The sequence below is a fragment of the Sus scrofa genome, chromosome 14, assembly GCF_054392235.1.
Source record: "Sus scrofa isolate SSC_HxYL_T2T_F1_AM1 chromosome 14, Sscrofa_HxYL_maternal_Yorkshire_Landrace_v2.0, whole genome shotgun sequence".
NCBI lineage: Eukaryota > Metazoa > Chordata > Mammalia > Artiodactyla > Suidae > Sus > Sus scrofa.
The window spans coordinates 126,461,716-126,480,701 of NC_139396.1; the positions used below are offsets into that span (position 1 = coordinate 126,461,716).

Genomic DNA, 18,986 nt, shown 5'->3' on the forward strand with positions numbered 1-18,986 from the left:
CTGAATGAGTGAAGTAATGGATGCACTCACAGAAAATCCCCAGCACCGTCAGCTCTTTCTGGTTGTTTATATATGACACAACCCATGAGAACACTTAGCGAAACTGTCACTTTGACCCTGTTTTGGCATTGTGGAACTAGCTATGGGTCCTTCTAAGTTGGCAACTGTTCCAATGTGTGTTTATTCAAGCTGAATCGGTCTCTTTAAAGACTCAGTGGGAACACCATTTAGCCAGTTAATGCAACCTCAGTCCTCTCAGTCTGAATTCTCATTAAACTGCAGGGAAGTTCTCCTGGCCCAGAAGATACCTGAGATTTCGAGTTTGAACTAAAGTATCCTTAAGAGAGAAAATCAAGTGCATCTCAAGTGACTGATTTCGCCTGTGAATATAAGTCAGAACGAAGTCATGTGGAATTACTGTAGTCACCTGACTGCCATTGGTTTTGCTTAAGATGTTTCTGGGACCACATGAAAAAGGGGTTATTTATTAAGAATGGACTAGTTTCTTTAAAATTCTGTAGCAATCATGCCTCTCTCTCTCTTTCTCTTTTTTTTTTCTTCTAGTCCATGGAAAGTGTTATCTCAGGCAGCTTTGTGCAGGAAGTTGGGTTTATCACTTCCTCACAGTTGCAGTTTGTCTAGGACTTAACTACATGCTATCAGATTACATCAAAATGTAGGCCTTTGTGTGTTTAACTCATCAAAGGAGTGGACCCTCAGGACTTGATATCACTTTACTGCATATGCAGCCATGTAGCAAAACAAAGCCTATCTAACAGGACAGAACTATTTCTGTTGTGTGGCAGCTCTGCTAGCTCGAGCTTGCAGAAATGGTCGGGTTTCAGGTGTCTGCAGTGTTTCACTTCTTGTTTTTATATTTATCTCTCTTTAGAATTGCTGTCATTTGCCTGGTTGTGTGCAAGGAAGGAAAACCCAAAATATTACCTACCAGGGAGGACAAGATTGCTCCAATTCAGTGTCATTTGGAGGCGGTACTCACTTTCACCTCCTCTTCTTGGTTTTCACTTGAATTCTCAAGTCATGGCCATCCTAGGCTGGGATTTGGAGCGGGCCACATGGAGAGTTTGAATCCTGGCTCCTCCATTTCCTGATTGTGCATTCTTTGGCAGGTTATTTTACCTCTCTGAGCCTTGGTTTTCCCCATCTGACAAATGGAGATAATAATAGCACCTGCTTCATAGTCTTCCGATGTGGAATAAATGACAGGGATTAAATAATAGATGAAAAGTGCTTGTGGAATGTGTCACCATCAGAGGGAAGTGCCTATTTCAAAGCCAGAGTAGTAGAGCCTTGCTCTGCAGAGTGGCCAGGGCTGGGGGAGCAGTCCCAGGCTGGCTGAAGTTTCTCAGGCTGCACTTCCACCTTTGGGGCCTCATTGCTATTTTCTTCTCCGTGGAGTTCCCTCTTCTCTGCGGTGGGCTGGCTGCCAGATGCTGCCTCTATTGGCGGCCACCGGAAGCCAATGCAACTGTGAAGTAATACTTCTGCCCCAAGGGCTGCCTCCGCCCTGTTGACCAAGTTTTTTAGATCTGCTCAGCCAACTCCTTTTAATGCCTTGCCTAAAAAGGACTTCTCACCCATCTCTGTTGCACTGGGAAATGGCTGACTGCCCCGGAGCCTTCAGACAGACCGCTTTCGGGGGATAGAAATAGTGAGGTGAATTTCTTCTTCCCAGCTCAACCCTTCAGAAGTTTGGGGGTGGGGGTACATTTTGCAGCCACTCTCCGTTATGAGGCTCATTTACCAAAATCAGATGACAGAGGAAGAGACCGGCCTTGATTCTATAAAATCTCTTCAAGCCAGTGGAATATAATGAGGCACTCTTTAAAAAAATGATTTGCGTCAAGGCAGTATGCAAATTTTCAGAGGTCTATAACTGGAAAGAAATTAAGTTACACCTAAAAAACCATATACTTTAAGAAAGTAAGTATTTTTTTCTTATAACAAATTCTGAAACCATTTTAAATAGGAAGATGAAGTAAGCCTAATTCTTTATTGCTTGTTTATACTTCACTTATTCCCAGATGCTCCCTGTCTGCATAGCTTCCTCCCTTCCAGCTCCTGAGGTGGCAGGATACCCTGTAGGCACATTTTGCCTCATTTGTTCAGAGGATCACTTCAGAGCCACCAACCACCATACATTTGGGTAGGTGTCAGAGGTTCCCATCCAGTGGATTTCGCCTCTGTGTCTGGCCCCTTGGGGTGAGCTCTTTGGCTTTCTCTCTAGCTCTTTTCCCTGGATGTTCCCTGTCTGAAGTCCCCTTAGTGGTCACAGGGACAGTTACACTTCATCTTTAAGCCGTACATAGGAGACAGTTTCCCTGGACAGCATCTTGGGCTCTTTTTTATCTGGGAAGGGAGGACATTTGGCTACAACCCTCTTTGTTTTTTGTTTTTGTTTTTGTTTTTGTCTTTTTAGGGCTGCACCTGTGGCATATAGAAGTTTTTGGGCTGGGGGTCAAATTGGAGCAGCAGTTGTCAGCCTACACCACAGCCACAGCAACGTGGAATCTGAGAATAATCCTTGACCTACACTGCAGCTTGCAGCAATGCCAGATCCTTAACCTACTGGGCAAGGCTATGGATCGAACCCAAATCCTCATGGATACTAGTTGGGTTCTTAACCTGCTGAGCCATAATAGGAACTCCCTCAATCCTCGTAGGATAGTTGTGAATGCCAAGCAAAGACCAGCCCTTTCTGTAGATTGATGAGATTAAAAATAATTTTATCCTGAGTACCCGTCATGGCACAGGGGAAACGAATCCGACTAGGAACCATGGGGTTACAGGTTTGATCCCTGGCCTCGCTCAGTGGGTTAAGGATCTGGCGTTGCCATGAGCTGTGGTGTAGGTCGCAGATGTGGCTCGGATTTGGCGTTCTGTGGCTGTGGTGTAGGCTGGTGGCTACAGCTCTGCTTCGACCCCTAGCCTGGGAACCTTCATACACCGTGGGTGCGGCCCTAAAAAACAAAAGAAAAAAAATTATCCTAATTGCAAAAACAATAAATGCACATGTGTATGCACACACACGTGCACACGCACACACACACACACACGCACACATACACCCCTAAACATAGAAATGTATTTAGTTTAAAATTGAAAGCCCTCATATCAACCTCCTAGTAATAATTCTTTGTTATATATTGTTTTAGATTTATTTCAGTGCATATTGAAATTATTTTACTTAGAAAAAAATATGAGAATGGAATGCCTACCTACTCTTCAGAAACTTGTATTTTTTCCTTAATAGTATATCTTGGATAGATTCAACTGTTAGTATACGCAGATTTACCCCTTATTTTATATGATTGTGGCTATTTTGTAGTAGAGTATACAGTAGGTTTCTTTCTTTCCTTCCTTTTCTTTCTTTCTTTCTTTTTCTTCTTAGGGCCACTCCTGTGGCATATGGAAGTTCCCAGGCTAGGGGTTGAATTGGAGCTGCAGCTACTGGCCTATGCCACAGCCACAGCGATACAGGATCCGAGCTGCATCTGCAACCTACACCACAGCTCACAGTAACGCGGGATCCTAAACCCACTGAGCAAGACCAGGGATCGAACCTGCATCCTCATGGATACTAGTCGGGTTCATTACTGCTGAGCCACAATGGGAACTTTTAAAACCTACCCTTTTAAATAAATGTTGATTCCTGACTTGAGCGATTAAAAACTATAACACTCTTTACCTCTTTTGGGTTAGGAATTTCTCCTCTTCTACCTACTGGGCATAGAGAGAATGGGAGCTAGCAGTTATAGTTTACATTTGCTTTCTTGTTTGAGTCAGCAATCTCAGAAGAAAGAGAGATCTGATCTTAGTTTTGCCTTTGTAACTAGACAATTATCTTTTTTTTTTTTTTTAAGGGCCGCACTCGTGGCACATAGAAGTTCCAAGGTTAGGGGTTGAATCGGAGTTACAACTGCTGGTCTACACCACAGCCACTGTAATGCTGGATCCAAGCCTCATCTGAGACCTACACCACAGCTCATGGCAATGCCAGATCCTTAACCCACTGAGCAAGGCCAGGAATTGAACCCACATCCTCATGGATACTAGTCAGATTTGTTTCCACTGCACTACTGTAGGAACTCCTGTCAATTACTTTTTAATGAGATTAAGAGACCTCCTCAGGTTCACCATCTCTACTTCCAGAGTCTCGACAGCAGCTTTTGGGTACCAAGGCTCTGGATTTTTATAAAACAAAGACTAGGGACACAGAAAGTTGAGTTGTAGAATCATATAGCTCCTCTCCAACCTTTTCGCTCCATCTATCCTAATTTTCTCTAATTCAACAATCAGCAGTTTCAAAGTCCAAACAGATGTCTCCCTCTTCTTCCCTCTTTCCTCTATTCCTTGCATCCTCTATTCCTAACACACAGCAGTTAAAGTGATATCTAAACCAAGTGTTTATTAGGCTAAAGAGAATATTCACTTTGATTTTTTTAACTGTAGGGAATCCTGGATAACCATTATTTAAATTTATCCCTATTATTTTATTTTTGGATACTACTGCACATGGACTTAAACATTTTAATTTCCATTTTTTTTTTTTGCTAATATATAGAAATACAATTGATTTTTATATGTTGACTTTGTATCCTGAGACCTTGGTATTAGTTTTACTAGGTGTTTTTTTTTTGTGTGTGTGTATGTGTGTGTGTGGTTTTGTTTTTTGTAGATTCCTTAGGCCTCCCTACATTTATGGTCATGTTGTCTGTGAATAAAGACAGTTTTGCTTCTTCCATTAGAAAGGCTCCAGGAGGATATAGCCTCACAGGCAACCAGCTTGATGAGCAGTTGTATAATTAAAATTTCAGATCTGCTCACCCCTTGACTGGCCTGTGTCAAGCAATGAAAAACCTGTCCGATCACATGTGACAGTATTTTCTGGCTCTTTGATTCTGTGCTTGCTGTCTGATCTTTCTATTCCCCCTGTTTGAGCCTGTTTTTCTTTACTTGCTGAGTTTGATTTGAAAACCAGTTCCCTTAATTTTTAGTGTTTATCTTACTTCTAAAGCATTTTTCTTCTTGCTAACAGACGCATCTGCCATTCCTGGGGGCATTATCCACCTTCCCCTTTCCATCTCTTTCTTTGGTTCCACATGAAACTGTTGCAATTATCCCCTCCGGACTCACTAGCCAGTTTGTCCACTGGCTTTTCCCTGATTTTTTCTCTGATTTTTGACAAGTGACTGTTTACCAGCAAATGTTCTGGTGTCCTTTTCAAATGAAAGTCTGGGCCTTGCTCTGCTCCCACTTCTCAAAACTTTAAATTTCCTTTATCAAGCAACTTCTCCTGCTGGGAAAACCACAGTTGGTCTCTACTGCTTCCTCACAGTTTCAACTTCTTTAATTACTTCATAATATCTTTGATTCTTATCTTAATAACTTGTACACTTGCTTTGTTTCAATATTTTATCTTCCAAATTTCATTTATTCTTTCAACTGATTTTAATGATTTCTTTTTTCTTTTTTTTGCCGTGCCTGTGGTGTGGAGAATTTCCCAGGACAGGGACTGAACTCAAGCCACAGCAGCGACAATGCTGAACCTTAACTGCTAGGCCACCAGGGAGCTCCTAGTGATTTTCCTTTATCTCTCCTTTATCTATTTGGAAATTACTTCTTTTTCTGAGTAGCTCCTTTCTTTGTTAAACTAAAAGGATGAAATAATGTCGGATCAATAATATCCAATGCAATAGGGAACAACAAGATCCTACTATATAGCACAAGGAACTATATTCAATATCCTGTGATAAACCATAATGGAAAAGAATAATATTCTTTTATTATAAAATATTTTATTATAAATATTCTTTTATTTATATTCTAGAAATAGAATGTGTATATATATATATGTTTAACTGAGTCACTTTGTTGTATAGCAGAAATCAACACAACATTGTAAATCAATTATACTTCAATTGAACAATGTAAAAAATAATATCCAATGCAATAATTTTTAGACTTCATGGAAATACAGGTGTAAGATTCTTTAAACTCAGAGGAACTTTAGCAGATTATAGTGAAAGAATATAGTTTATCATAGTTATACAGAAGGCATAGCTGATAATCAGGATGAAAATTGGCCCAAGGAAATTTCACTCTCCAGCACAGGGATAATCTTAGATTATTATTTTTTTAATTTTTTTTTTTTGTCTTTTTAGCTATTTCTTGGGCTGCTCCTGTGGCATATGGAGGTTCCCAGGCTAGGGGTCGAATCGGAGCTGTAGCCACCGGTCTACGCCAGAGCCACAGCAACGCGGGATCCGAGCCGAGTCTGCAACCTACACCACAGCTCATGGCAACGCCGGATCGTTAACCCACTGAGCAAGGGCAGGGATTGAACCCGCAACCTCATGGTTCCTAGTCGGATTCGTTAACCACTGTGCCACGATGGGAACCCCCATTTTTTTTTTTAATTTTTTAAGTTAAGTTTTTTTTTTTTTTTTTTTTTTTTTTTTTTTTTTGCTCTTTAGGGCTACATTCATGGCATGGGAAGGTTCCCAGGCTAGGGGTCCAATCAGAGCTACAGCTGCCAGCCTACACCACAGCCACAGCAACATAAGATCCGAGCCATGTCTGCAACATACACCACAGCTCATGGCAACGCTGGATCCTTAACCCACTAAGCAAGGCCAAGGATCGAACCCGCCCCCTCATGGTTCCTAGTTGGATTCGTTTCCGCTGCACCACGACGGGAACTCCTTAGATTTTTATCGATTATTCTCTTTTTACTTTTCTTTCCAGTCTGCTTTCATGTTTCTTTGCCTCCAGCATCAGGTCATTTTCCTTGAGTCCTTTTCCTCTTTGGAAAAAAGAATAAGTAAGTGTAAGGAAAACAGACTTTGGAGTATAAGTAGACCTGAGTTTCAATACCACTTCTGCCCCTTACTAGTTGTGGGTCTTTGGGCAAGTTATTTACCATTTTCCAGCTCCGGATCTTTCTTCCAAGGATTGCCTTTGAAAACGTAAACAATGTTCATAAGCCATCGAGCATAGTGTCTAGCCCATAGAAGATACTCAACACATGTCACCTATGCTTATTACCTTAGACCTCAGACACTTCCTTCCTCCCACACTCTTTCTGTAATCTCTTGGTAGCCATGATTAGGCTTGGATGATCTATACAGTTATGATCTTTGAAAGTACCTCTTCTTTCCTCTGAATATTAGGTCAGCTGTGTGATATATCTGCCAAAATAAATAAATAAATAAATAGCCTGTGCAGTCTTAGCCCAAATTACAAGGGATTGCATATAAGGTGAATGTGTTCAGAATCAGAATGTTAGAGCCTGAATGGATTTTAGAGACCAGCTGCTTCAACTCTTCTTATTTTATAGATAACTTACTGAGGTAGCATAGATGAGCTGTGTGTCTAAAGCCCATAGTAGAATATACGTAAATACTGAGATTTCCTCATTTCAGGAAAACATTTTTTTTTAATTGAGGCAAAATTCACGTAACATAAATTAACCCCTTAAAAGTTTACAATTCAGTGGAAGTTAGTAGATTCACAGTGTACAACACACAACTTTTATCTAGTTCCAAAACATTTTCATCACCCCATATTCATTAGCAGTCACTCTCTATCTTCCCTCACCCCAGCCCCTGGAAACCACGAATCTGCTTTCTGGGAGTTCTTATTGTGGCTCAGCATTAATAATGAACCTGACTAGTATCCATGAGGACCAGGTTCGATCCTTGGCCTTGCTCAATGGCTTAAGGATCTGGCATTGCCGTGAGCTGTGGTGTAGGTCTCAGATGTGGCTTGGATCCCACATTGCTGTGGCTGTGGTGTAGGCCAGCAGCTACAGCTCCAATTCCACCCTTAGCCTGGGAACTTCCAGGCCCCCTCCCCAAAAGAAAACTTCCGCTCCCCCCTGCCCCGCAAAATCTGCTTTTTGTCTCTATGGATTTGTCTATTCTCTATTTTTCATATAAATGGAATAATACACTAGATGACCTTTTGTGTCTGATTTCTTTCTCTTAGCATAATATTTTCAGTTCATCCTCATTGGTCAAAAATTCAAACACTGTAGAAAAGCATAATAAAATAAAAATTCTATAATCCCATTGCCATTGATGAGACTGTTAGTAGTATGTCAACAGATGCTGTTCCCACTGTTTCCTGCATAAATAGCTTTACACTGGTAACACTTGTTATTTGAATTTGGTTTTCCACTTAACGCTGTATATGAAACAGCTTCCTGTGTTGACGCAGAGCTCTTCATTTTCATTTATGGATTGTATGATATTGCATGATATGGTTTTAGTCCAGTTTAACAAACCTGCTGATGAACATCCTCCCTTGTCGCTCCTCCCACTCAGTGTGAATTCCTTTGAAATCTCACTTTTGGAGAAAAATAAACAGGAAGGGTTTCCATTTCCCTAGGATCAGCTTGGATCCATTGGGAAATGTGCGATCAGTAAGAGCTTGATCAACTTTGAAGCTGCTTCTAATTTCAGTTTCTTTGATTCCTGGGATTCATAATAAAATCATGGTAGTGCTTGAGAGATAGAGGCTTATGTTTAGAACTGAGAGTTAGGAGGCCTGGCTTTAGCTCTCATTTTACTAAAGACTAGCTCTAGACCTTTAGAGAGTTACTTAGTCTCTTTAGACTTTAGTTTCCTCATTTGTGAAACAAGATGAATGAACTAGTTAGTGACTAATGTGGTGGACTTCAGCTGAGGTCACTGCCTAGTTTGCAGTGATCCCTTCATTAGGGTCGGCTCCCAAAAATATTGTTGTGTTATGAGACCTTCCTCTTTCAGCCATGTCAGCTAGTGGAAGCCATTTGTCATAAGTCAGTCCAATCAAAATCCTTCTTTAGGATTTTTTTTTTTTTTTTTTGTCTTTTTGCCTTTTCTAGGGCCATTCCCTCGGCACATGGAGGTTCCCAGGATAGGGGTTTAATCGGAGCTGTAGCCACTGGCCTATGCCGGAGCCACAGCAACATGGGATCCGAGCTGCGTCTGTGACTTACACCATAGCTCACGGCAATGCTGGATCCTTAACCCACTGAGTGAGGCCAGGGATCGAACCCACAACCTCATGGTTCCTAGTCGGATTTGTTAACCACTGCACCACTACAGGAACTCCTAGGATTTTTCTTAGGTCATTTTATTGCATTTCTTTAAAAAAATTTAATGTCATTGGAGTATAGTTTTCGTAACATTGACGTACAATGTTACTGTATTAGTTTCAAGTGTACAACAAGTGAATCAGCCATACATATAAATATATCAATTCTTCTTTGCTGTATAGGTTATGATAAACTATCGAGTAGATTTTCCTATACTATACAGTAGGTTCTCATTAATAGGATTTTTAAATCTGAACCACAGAAATTGAGGGCAGTTCCCCTTTTGTGGTGGGGGGGATGTGAGAAGTGAAACTTGGTAGCCATTGGTAACCATATATTATCAGCATATGAAGGTTGTAATATGGAGAGGGAAGGGGTGGGACTCCTGTGCTATGGGTTAGCAGAAGCATAATCACGTAAAAAAAAAGGAGCTATCTTTAAATGCAATGTGGTTTCCTGGATTATATCCGGGAATAGAAAGAGGACAGTGGAAAAACTGGTAATCCAGGTAAAGCCTGTAATTTAGTTAATATTATTGTACCAACATTAATTGTTTAGTTTTAAAGAAAATGTCCTGGTTATGTAAGGTGTTAACATTAAGGGAAGCTGGTGAACTCTCTAAATTCTCTATTTTTGTAATATCAACATCATATACTTCCTGATATTATGTGATGAAAAGGGCACAGCATTACTTCTGTGTTGTTCTTTTAAAAAATGCATATAGTCATCTCTCAATATCTGCATAAGTTTGGTTCCAGGATCCCTCAGAGATATAAAAATCCTTGGGTGCTTAAGTCCCTCATATAAAATGGTGTAATATTTGCATATTACCTACACACATCCTCCTCTAATCTTTAAATCATCTCTAGATTACTTATAATACCTAATGTGATGTAAATGCTATGTAAATAGTTGCCAGTGTGTGGTAAATTCAAGTTGTTTTTTGGAACTCTCAGGAATTTTTTTTTTTTTTTTGGTAAATTTTTGATCAATAGTTGGTTGAACACATGGATGCAGAGACTGAGGATAAGGAGGACTGACTCTACCTGTATTCAACCATTGGGAAATATCACTGAGAGTTATTCTCTAAATGACTAGAGGGTGGGTACCCCTCAAAAATATCAAGATCATGAAAGATTGAGGAACTCTCCTAGGTTGGGGAAACTTAGGAGACATGAAAATTAAATGTACTTTGTGATCCTGGAGTCCATCCTGGACCTGTAAAAGACCATTAGTGAAGTTATTAGAAGCATTTGAATAAGGTCTGTAGATTTTCTAGTATTGTATCAATACTAATTTCAGGGGTTTGATAACTGCCCTGTGGTCATAAAAGATGTTAATGGTTAGGGCAAATATGGATACAGAAATTCTTTGTATTATTTTTGTAATTTTTTTAAATTCAAAAATTATTTCAAAATTAAAAAGCTTACTTGGAGTTCCTGCTGTGACAAAAGGGGATCAGCAGCATCTCTGAAGTGCTGGGATGTAGGTCTGATCCTTGGCCTGGCATGGTATGTTCAGGATCTGATGTTGCCAGATCTGTGGCAACTCTGACTCAAATATGATCCCTGGCCTGGGAACTCCATATGCCATGGGGCAACCGGAAAAAAAAAAGGGAAAGCTTACTAAAAGATAACATCATCATCAAAATTGTATAGGCAGCTCCAGATACTCATTCTTCAACAGAAACATTAAAATAAAATTCAAGGAACTGTCAAAACCAAGTTTGTCAGAGCTCTGGAAAATAAGTTAAAAACATTTAGAGCAACCCAGTAAATGCTGAATCAAGAAAAAGGCAGCACAAAAATGGTAGAAAATTTTTGTGGCATTTTTACTTGTCCTTGCCACATCCCTTCCCTGGTGGCAGTCTTGAAGATAGCAACCTGAATTCCCAGGAAGAACCTTGGCTCTGGTTTTGAAGGAAGCAGAGCAGACCTTATTCACAAATCATTGTGTTTGTCTAGTCTAACTCATCTGGAGGCTACCTGAAGGAATAACACAAGATATGTTTCGGTTTTATCTAACTCAGAATTTAGGGCAGAAAAGTGATGGATATTGCTTATAATATTGTAAGGTGATCAAAAAATGTGCAGAACAAAAGATTATGGTTGAGACACAGATAGACTGCCTAAACTCTGGGGGGAAAACCTGGGAAGAGACTTTTGTAGGAAATCAGGACATTCCAAAAAATCCATATATACTGAGGAATTTAGAAAACTACACATTTGTACAAGGCAGGATGCATCCTTAGGAAAAACCTAAGCTTTCACCTCTGGATGATCTTTAGGCTAAGTGCAAGTAGCAAGTAAAGACTAAGGCAAAGTTGTAAGAAGCCTGGCTAAGTGTTAAAAAAGTGCCTCAATACAACCAATCTGTGAAGAATGAGAGAGATGTTTATTTTTTCTTTTTCTTTTTTTTTTTTAGCTCCTGGAATCAAGGAAATCTCTTTCAAAGCACTAGCTGAACATGGCTAAAGGAACAGAGACTTCAGTGAGCATACATAACAAGGAATACAGTCCCTACAAAAATAGTTTGAAAAATTATTCAAGAAACAGACAATTGTGGCCTTCACAATTAAGAACAGCAAACCCTGGAGAAGGAGGATAATCTGATTTCTGGAGTTATCATATTATAAAATTTAAATGTACAATTATCAACAAAAAACCCATAAATCATACAATGACACAAGAAAGTATAGCTCACTCAAAGGATAAACATAAATTGACAGAAAATATCCATGAAGAAGAATAGGTGTTGAAGTTCCTAGACAAAGACTTTAAATTGACAATCTTAAATATGCACAAAGAACTAAAAGAAACTAGGAAAATGATGTACAAACACAATGAAAATATCAATAAAGGGATAGAAATTATAAACAGGAGCCCCCTAGAAATTCTGGAGCTGAAAAGTATAATAACTGAAATGAAAAATTCACTAGAAATTTTCAACAGCAAATTTGAGCAGAGAGAAGAAAAAAAAATCAATGAACTTAAGGATAAGACAATTAAAATCATCCATACTGAGGAGGAGAAAGGAAAAAAGAGAAAAGTGAATAGAGTCTTAGCTATTAATGGGTACCATCAAGCCAACAAACATGCATTTTTGGAGTCCCAGAAGGAGAAGAGAGAAAGGAGCAGAGATTCTACTTAAAGAAATAATGACCAAAAAAGTCCCCAAATTTGATGATTCTACACATCCAAGAAACTTAACAAAGTCCAAGTATGATGAACTCAAGAAGTCTATACAAAGAAATTATAATCAAACTGCCAAAAGACAAAGAGAATTTTGGAAGCAGTGAGAGAAAGGAAACTGACTATGTTCCAGGGATCCTCAATAAGATTAACAGCCAATTTCTCAGACAGAAGGCAATGGGAAGACATATTTAAAGTGCTGGGGGGGGGGGCAGGGAACCCTGTCAATCAAGAATTCTATATCTGGCAAAACTATCCTTCAGGATTGAATGAGAAATTAAGATATTCTAGAGAATAGAAGCTGAGGGAGTTTGTTAACAATAGACCTGCCTTACAAGAAATGTTAAAGGGAGTCCTCAGGTCCAACTTGAAGCCCTTCAAAGAAATAAAGATCTTCAATAAAGGTGACTACACAGGTAAATGCAAAAGTCAGTATTATAGTATTTTTGGACTTCTAACTCTACTTTTAATTTCATACTTGATTTTAAAGATAAATTTAAAAATTATTTATAAATCTGTATTGTTGGCACACAAAGTAAAAAATTCAAGGTATATAATGGTGTGATTGAAAAGTATAATTTGGGTGGAAAAAAGTGTGTGTGTGTGTGTATGTGTGTGTCTGCATAGATCATGCACACACTTATACATACACATGGCTGTCTGGGCACTGTCCCTCTCTGAAAGGGTATACAAGGAAACTTATAAGTTGTTTCCTTTGTAATATTGAGGACTGGGTTGTATACTCTCAGTAGCTAATTCTTGTTCTTTGTCTCAAATCTGCTACTTTTTTCATTTCTCATTTCCAGAAAAGTACTACCACTTATCCAGTTGATTATGTTGGAAAAGTGGGAATTAGTTCTGTTTATTCTCTTTCCTCATAGCCCCCTGCTTAAATCTACCATTAAATCCTACTAATTCTAACTCTAAAATATATCTCAATTTTATCTACTTTTATTATAGAAGATGTTTATTGTCCCCCAGTGTTTATTGTTCCTTTCATCTTTGGTCATAGAGCTCTTTTTTTTTTTTTTTTTTTTTTTGTATTTTTCTAGGGCCGAACTTGAGGCATATGGAGGTTCCCAGGCTAGGAGTCTGATCGGAGCTGTAGCTGCCAGCCTGGCCTTCACCAGAGCCACAGCAATGGGGGATCTGAGCTGCGTCTGCGACCTACACCACAGCTCACGGCAATGCCGGATCCTTAACCCAATGAGCAAGGCCAGGGATCGAACCCACAACCTCATGATTCCCAGTAGGATTCACTAACCACTGAGCCACGACGGGAACTCTGGTCATAGAACTCTTGATTTCCAGAAGGGGTGCAGTCTCTAGAATAATAATTGCAACCAGATGGGGTCACGTGACTAAGTTCTGTGATGAATTGTAACTGAAAGTGTCATGTGTCATTTTTAGAAATGATCTTAAATGGAGGAGACATACTTTATTTCCTCTCTTTATCATTTATGTTGGTTGGAATGCAAACAATATGGCTAGAATTAGACCAGCCATCTTGGACCAGGAGATGAAAATCAGGCTGAGAAGTAAAATAGAAGGAATCTGGTCCTTGGTAATTGTGGGGCCACCAATCCAATTCTAGGCTGTGTGCAAACGTCAATTAACATATTTATTAATCTAAGCCAAGATAATTTGGAGCTTTCTGTCACAGCTACTCCTAATCGCATTTGATAAAATGTCTCTATTTCAAGCATGAACTCCTTGGTCCAAGCCTAACCTATCTCACCTGACTACTTCAACATCATCCTAATTGTCCCTACCACATCCAATCTTGACCTCTCTCTCCATACAACTCTACACACTTCGACCAGAGTATCCTCGTGACTATGCATGCATAATCAAATCACTCTCTTGTTTCTAACCCTTTAGTGAACTTCCATTCATTTTAGCATAAGTTCAAAATTCTCAACACAACCTGTTCAATCTTTCATTATCTAGCCACTGAAACTTCAGCTCGTGTCGTGCTGCTTTCCCCCCTCAACCTCTGGTCTTCAGTCACATTGAAGCTTCAAATATCCTATGCCCTCTACTATTGCTCCATTTATCTTAAATCTTCTTCCCCCTGTACTAACTGCCTAATTAACTCCTACTAAACTTTTGGGTTTCTGGGGAAGTATAACTTCCTCAGGAATTGTAGTCCAGGGCCATTACTATGCTTCCTCATGGCATTGTAGATGTTTTTAAAAACGATTTTTAGTTCCACTTCATAATTATTTGTGTAATAGGCCTAATGTATCTCTAGATGCATTCAGTGGACCATGCAGATTTTTTAGCTTTGGCTTTTTTTTTTTTTTAATTAAACTCGAAAAACTTTAGTCAGTACAGTCTCTTGTTGGTTTGTCACAGGTTCCATCAATTCATGCCACTTCACAAAATTATGTCCCCTTCCTATGTCCTCTAGTCCTTTATATATTTGGCCTGTCTCCTCCACTAAACTAGAAGCTTCATTAGGGTAAGGACAGTGCTGGTTTTCCACATCACTCTATTCTTTCTTTCTTAATATGCTCGGGACATATCAAGATACTCTGAAAATCCTTGTCAAAAGAATGAAGACAATGAATGAACTGCCCTTGTCATAATTATTAACAGTATCTTTCTTCCTTTGGCTTTATTTGTTTATTTTTTCCACTGTACAGCATGGGGACCAAGTTACACATACATGTATACATACTTTTTCCTCCCATTGTTGTGATTCGGTGTAAGTATCTAGACATAGTTCTCAGTGCTACACAGCAGGATCTCATTGTAAATCCATTCCAAGAGCAATAGTTTGCATCCGTTAACCCCAAGGCTTTATTTTTTATTTTATTTTTTTTCTTTTTAGGGCCGCAGCCACAGGCATATGGAGGTTCCAAACCTAGGGGTTGAGTTGGAGCTGTAGCCGCCGGCCTTCACCAGAGCCACAGCAATGCAGGATCTGGGCGGTGTCTGTGACTTAACACCACAGCTCATGGCAACACCAGATCCTTAACCCACTGAGGGAGACCAGGGATCACACCAGAAACCTCATGGTTCCCAGTCGGATTTGTTTCCCCTTCGCCATGACGAGAACTCCCCTTTGGCTTTATTTTCTATATAAGATACTATATAAAGATAACACTGGGGAAGCACCTACTTGGTGATTATTTCAAAGCAAATTTTGAATGAACTTAGCACAAGATGCTGAACTTTAAGGCTAACTTTCACCCTCTTTATTCCTAATGAACTAAATAGGAAGTTAAATCATGTGTTTATACTTTTGTAGGTTTCAAAAGGTTTACAAAAACATTTCATCTGCATCATCTATTTCTTAGGGAGGCACCTCTCTATCTTTGCAATTTTTCTTAAATCTAAAATTATCTCCCAGAAAAAGGTCTATTTTAAAAAGTGGGGGTGGCTTAGCGGTTAAGGATCTGGCCTTGTCACTGTGGTGGTGCAGGTTCAGTCCCTGGCTTGGGAACTTCTGCATGCTGAGGGTGTGGCCAAAACAAATAAATAAATAAATAAAGCAGGAGGAGAGGAGAGACACTTTCTTTTGGATTTCCAAGTTTGATTATGGATGGTTTCAGCCCTAATTTTGAACCAACTGACATTTGCTTTCCTATTGCCTTTCCATCACATTATTAACATCATTACATCAACACTGTAAGCTAAAGCTTATTGAAAGGCACTGCTCTTGGAGAATGTGCTTATATGGGGTCTTTGTGTATAACTGGGCAAGTTGTACATTGCATACAGGCACCCAGATGGGAGCCAACAAGGACTAAAACCCAGCCTGTGTTCCCTACTAAACCATTGTGCACACTGGAGCAGGGCTTTCTCAGCCCAGAGGAGGAAGGTGCCCCATATGCCAGCAGCAAACCTGTGCCCTTGAGGAGCAAGTGCTTCTGTTCCCCCCCCGACCCCCCTGCTGCCCCCTGCCCCAGCCTTTATCATTTCCATAGAGGAGAGGCTTTAAAAGAGAATGAAAGGAGTTCCTATCATGGCTCAGTGGTTAACGAATCTGACTAGGAACCATGAGGTTGCGGGTTCGATCCCTGGCCTTGCTCAGTGGGTTAAGGATCCAGCATTGCCGTGAGCTGTGGTGTAGGTCACAGACACAGCTTGGATCCTGCGTTGCTGTGGCTGTGGCTATGGCATAGGCCAGGAGCTATAGCTCCGATTCGACCCCTAGCCTGGGAACTCCATATGCCTAGAAAAGACAAAAAGACCAAAAAAAAAAAAAAAAGAGAGAGAGAGAGAATGAAACTAACATCCAGAGAGAGGCCAAATGCAGTGTTGGAGAGAGAGTTTCTGTGTGGCATCCAGTCCTGTTTCCTTTTGTCTTAATCAGGAGACTATATCCTGACTTCCCGAAGGTTTGGTAGTTTAATCCCTCTTTCAGTTAAATCCCCCTTTTTAAATTTTAATTAGTTTGATTGAGTTTTCCTTTCTTTCAGACTGTCTTAGACCTCTTCTAGTTCTGATATGCAGTACAATAACCATAGGATCAGCTGGGACAGATAGCTACAGTGGTATTCTATTTTACAGCCAGCTGTGGTGGGGGGGCAAGGGACTGATTTATAGCATTTTATGATTTGCATGATGCAAATATTGCAACCATGGCTGATTTCAAGCTACCAACATGATGTCATTGAATATGAAGTTGGGAAGAATGCACAAAACTGGCTCTTATAAATGTGCATGTCCAGTACACTGCTGGACAGCTTCCATTAGGTCCAACTTTGTCCATTGATGGAGTATGTGAACAGTTTTGGTCACCAGCTGGTAAGCCTGTAGGCCAAATATGGCTTCATATGTGCTCTGTTTATTCTGTAAGTGTTTAAAAATATTTTGGGTTAGTTGCCAGTGTTTAAATATCATGCTCTTTTACCCAAAAATAAATATTCCCACTTTTTCATGAAAAATGGGTGCATACTGAAATATTGGGCCTGGTGCTCAGAAAGGTTTAATGATTTATCCACAGTGACACAAAGATTATCGAAGGTGACCCAAAGCATAAGGATCTGAGTAAGAGCTCAGGACTTGTGGCTCCCACACCAAATCTTGTACCACTTCTTCAGGTGGTTCTCTCATTTCCTTATCCATTATGCTTGCTTGGCGTTTTCTCTGCAACTGATGTTTTCCATTTACAAAGCATAATGTGATCAAAGGTTGTCAAGGTCATATCTATGGGCTCATAAGCAGGTGAGTCATGACAAAGATTCTAATGCATTGACCAACTCTCTTCCCTATTCACTCATACTTTTTAGAATACTGATTGCTGTTTTTGTAAATATAATCCAGGCTCCTTTCCAAAAAGGAGAAGGAGGAGGGGAGGAAGGAGAGAGCGTGGAGGCTCATTGTATACACTGTAAAATGACTGTCCAATTAATGACTTTTCACCATGGCAGCTCTTGAAAAGTTAAACCACTTTTTGGGCAATGACTCTCTTTCTCTTTGTATAATGACCTGTTATTCCAACAAACTCTAAATAAATACACCATAAGAAGTGCTATTTGAACATTACAGTTTAGGTAAAAACACACCCACAATCTACTCAATACCATTTTTTAGTCAAGGAACATCATATGAAACAAATTGAATTGCCTGCCATGTCTGGAGGAACCAAAACCAACTAGAATGTTGATTTCCAATGCCATATTATGGTGTTGTATAAATAAAAGCTATTCACAAGGGTGGTATTTAAAATAAGTGACAACTGGAGTCCCTGTTGTGGCTCAGTGGTGACGAACCACTAGTATCCATGAGGATGTTGGTTTGATCCCTGGTCTTGCTCAGTGGGTTAAGAATCGGGCATTGCCTTGAGCTGTGGTATAAGTCGCAGGTGCAGCTTGGATCCTGCCTTGCTATGGCTGTGGTATAGCCTGGCAGCTGCAGCTCTGATTCGACCTCTAGCCTGGGAACTTCCATGTGCCACAGGTGCGGCCCTAAAAAGGAAAAAAAAAAAAAAAAAAGTAACAGCTGCTCAGTGGAGAAGGTCTGTCCCTTTCCTGGGTGGGGGGCCTGATACCAATGGTGTTGGACACCTATGAATGATAATCGGAGCTTTGGGCCTTGGGTGTCTCTTACACATGGGTCAAGGTTACCCCAAGATTAGAAGATTTGGTTGGTCCTGTAATATATGACCCATCCATAAGATCTATTTCCTCTTCAGGGGTTTGGCTTTCAGATAAATCACCGTGGCAAAATGGTTCAGAGCATTTTTCTAGGAGTTGCACAGACCTGAGTTTGAATGCTGGCTCCATTACTTACTATCTGGGTGATGGATTTTAGATAAAGCATCTTCTCTAAATCCCAGTTTCTTCATCTGTTAAATGGGAGTAATGACATTTGTCTCTTAGGATTGTTGGACAGAGTGAACGAGATCACATCTACAATGCATTGAGCATGGTGGCTGGCTATTATTCTTATGCTATCCTTAAAAGATGTGGCAATTCAGAATGACTCATTTTTTGGCTTATGTCCATTTGGCATGACCTAGGCTGAACTGTCCTTTGTGTTGCTTTCAGTGTGTTACCACTTCTCTTAAGGTGACTAAAGTCAGCAGGCATCCTTCCCTTTATTTCACAATTTTAGGTCTCTCATGAACCTCAGGAAATGAACAGATTTCAACATGCTTAGGGAAATAGCAAGGTCAAATAGGAAGAAAGTCTACCTACCATAGAAACCAAACAGAGGTAAAAGATTCATTCAACCAT

General features: G+C 40.0%; 1 long non-coding RNA gene across 1 annotated transcript in view; it reads left to right on the plus strand.

Moving 5' to 3' along the window:
- LOC146396986 (uncharacterized) overlaps nt 1–16,513 on the plus strand; it is a 71,613-nt gene extending 55,100 nt beyond the window's left edge. Inside the window, exons 2-3 of the long non-coding RNA XR_014826640.1 lie at nt 11,528–15,236; nt 16,365–16,513. This is a non-coding gene — a long non-coding RNA (uncharacterized LOC146396986). The remainder of the gene's footprint in view (nt 1–11,527; nt 15,237–16,364) is intronic.
- Nucleotides 16,514–18,986: the final 2,473 nt, after the last annotated feature.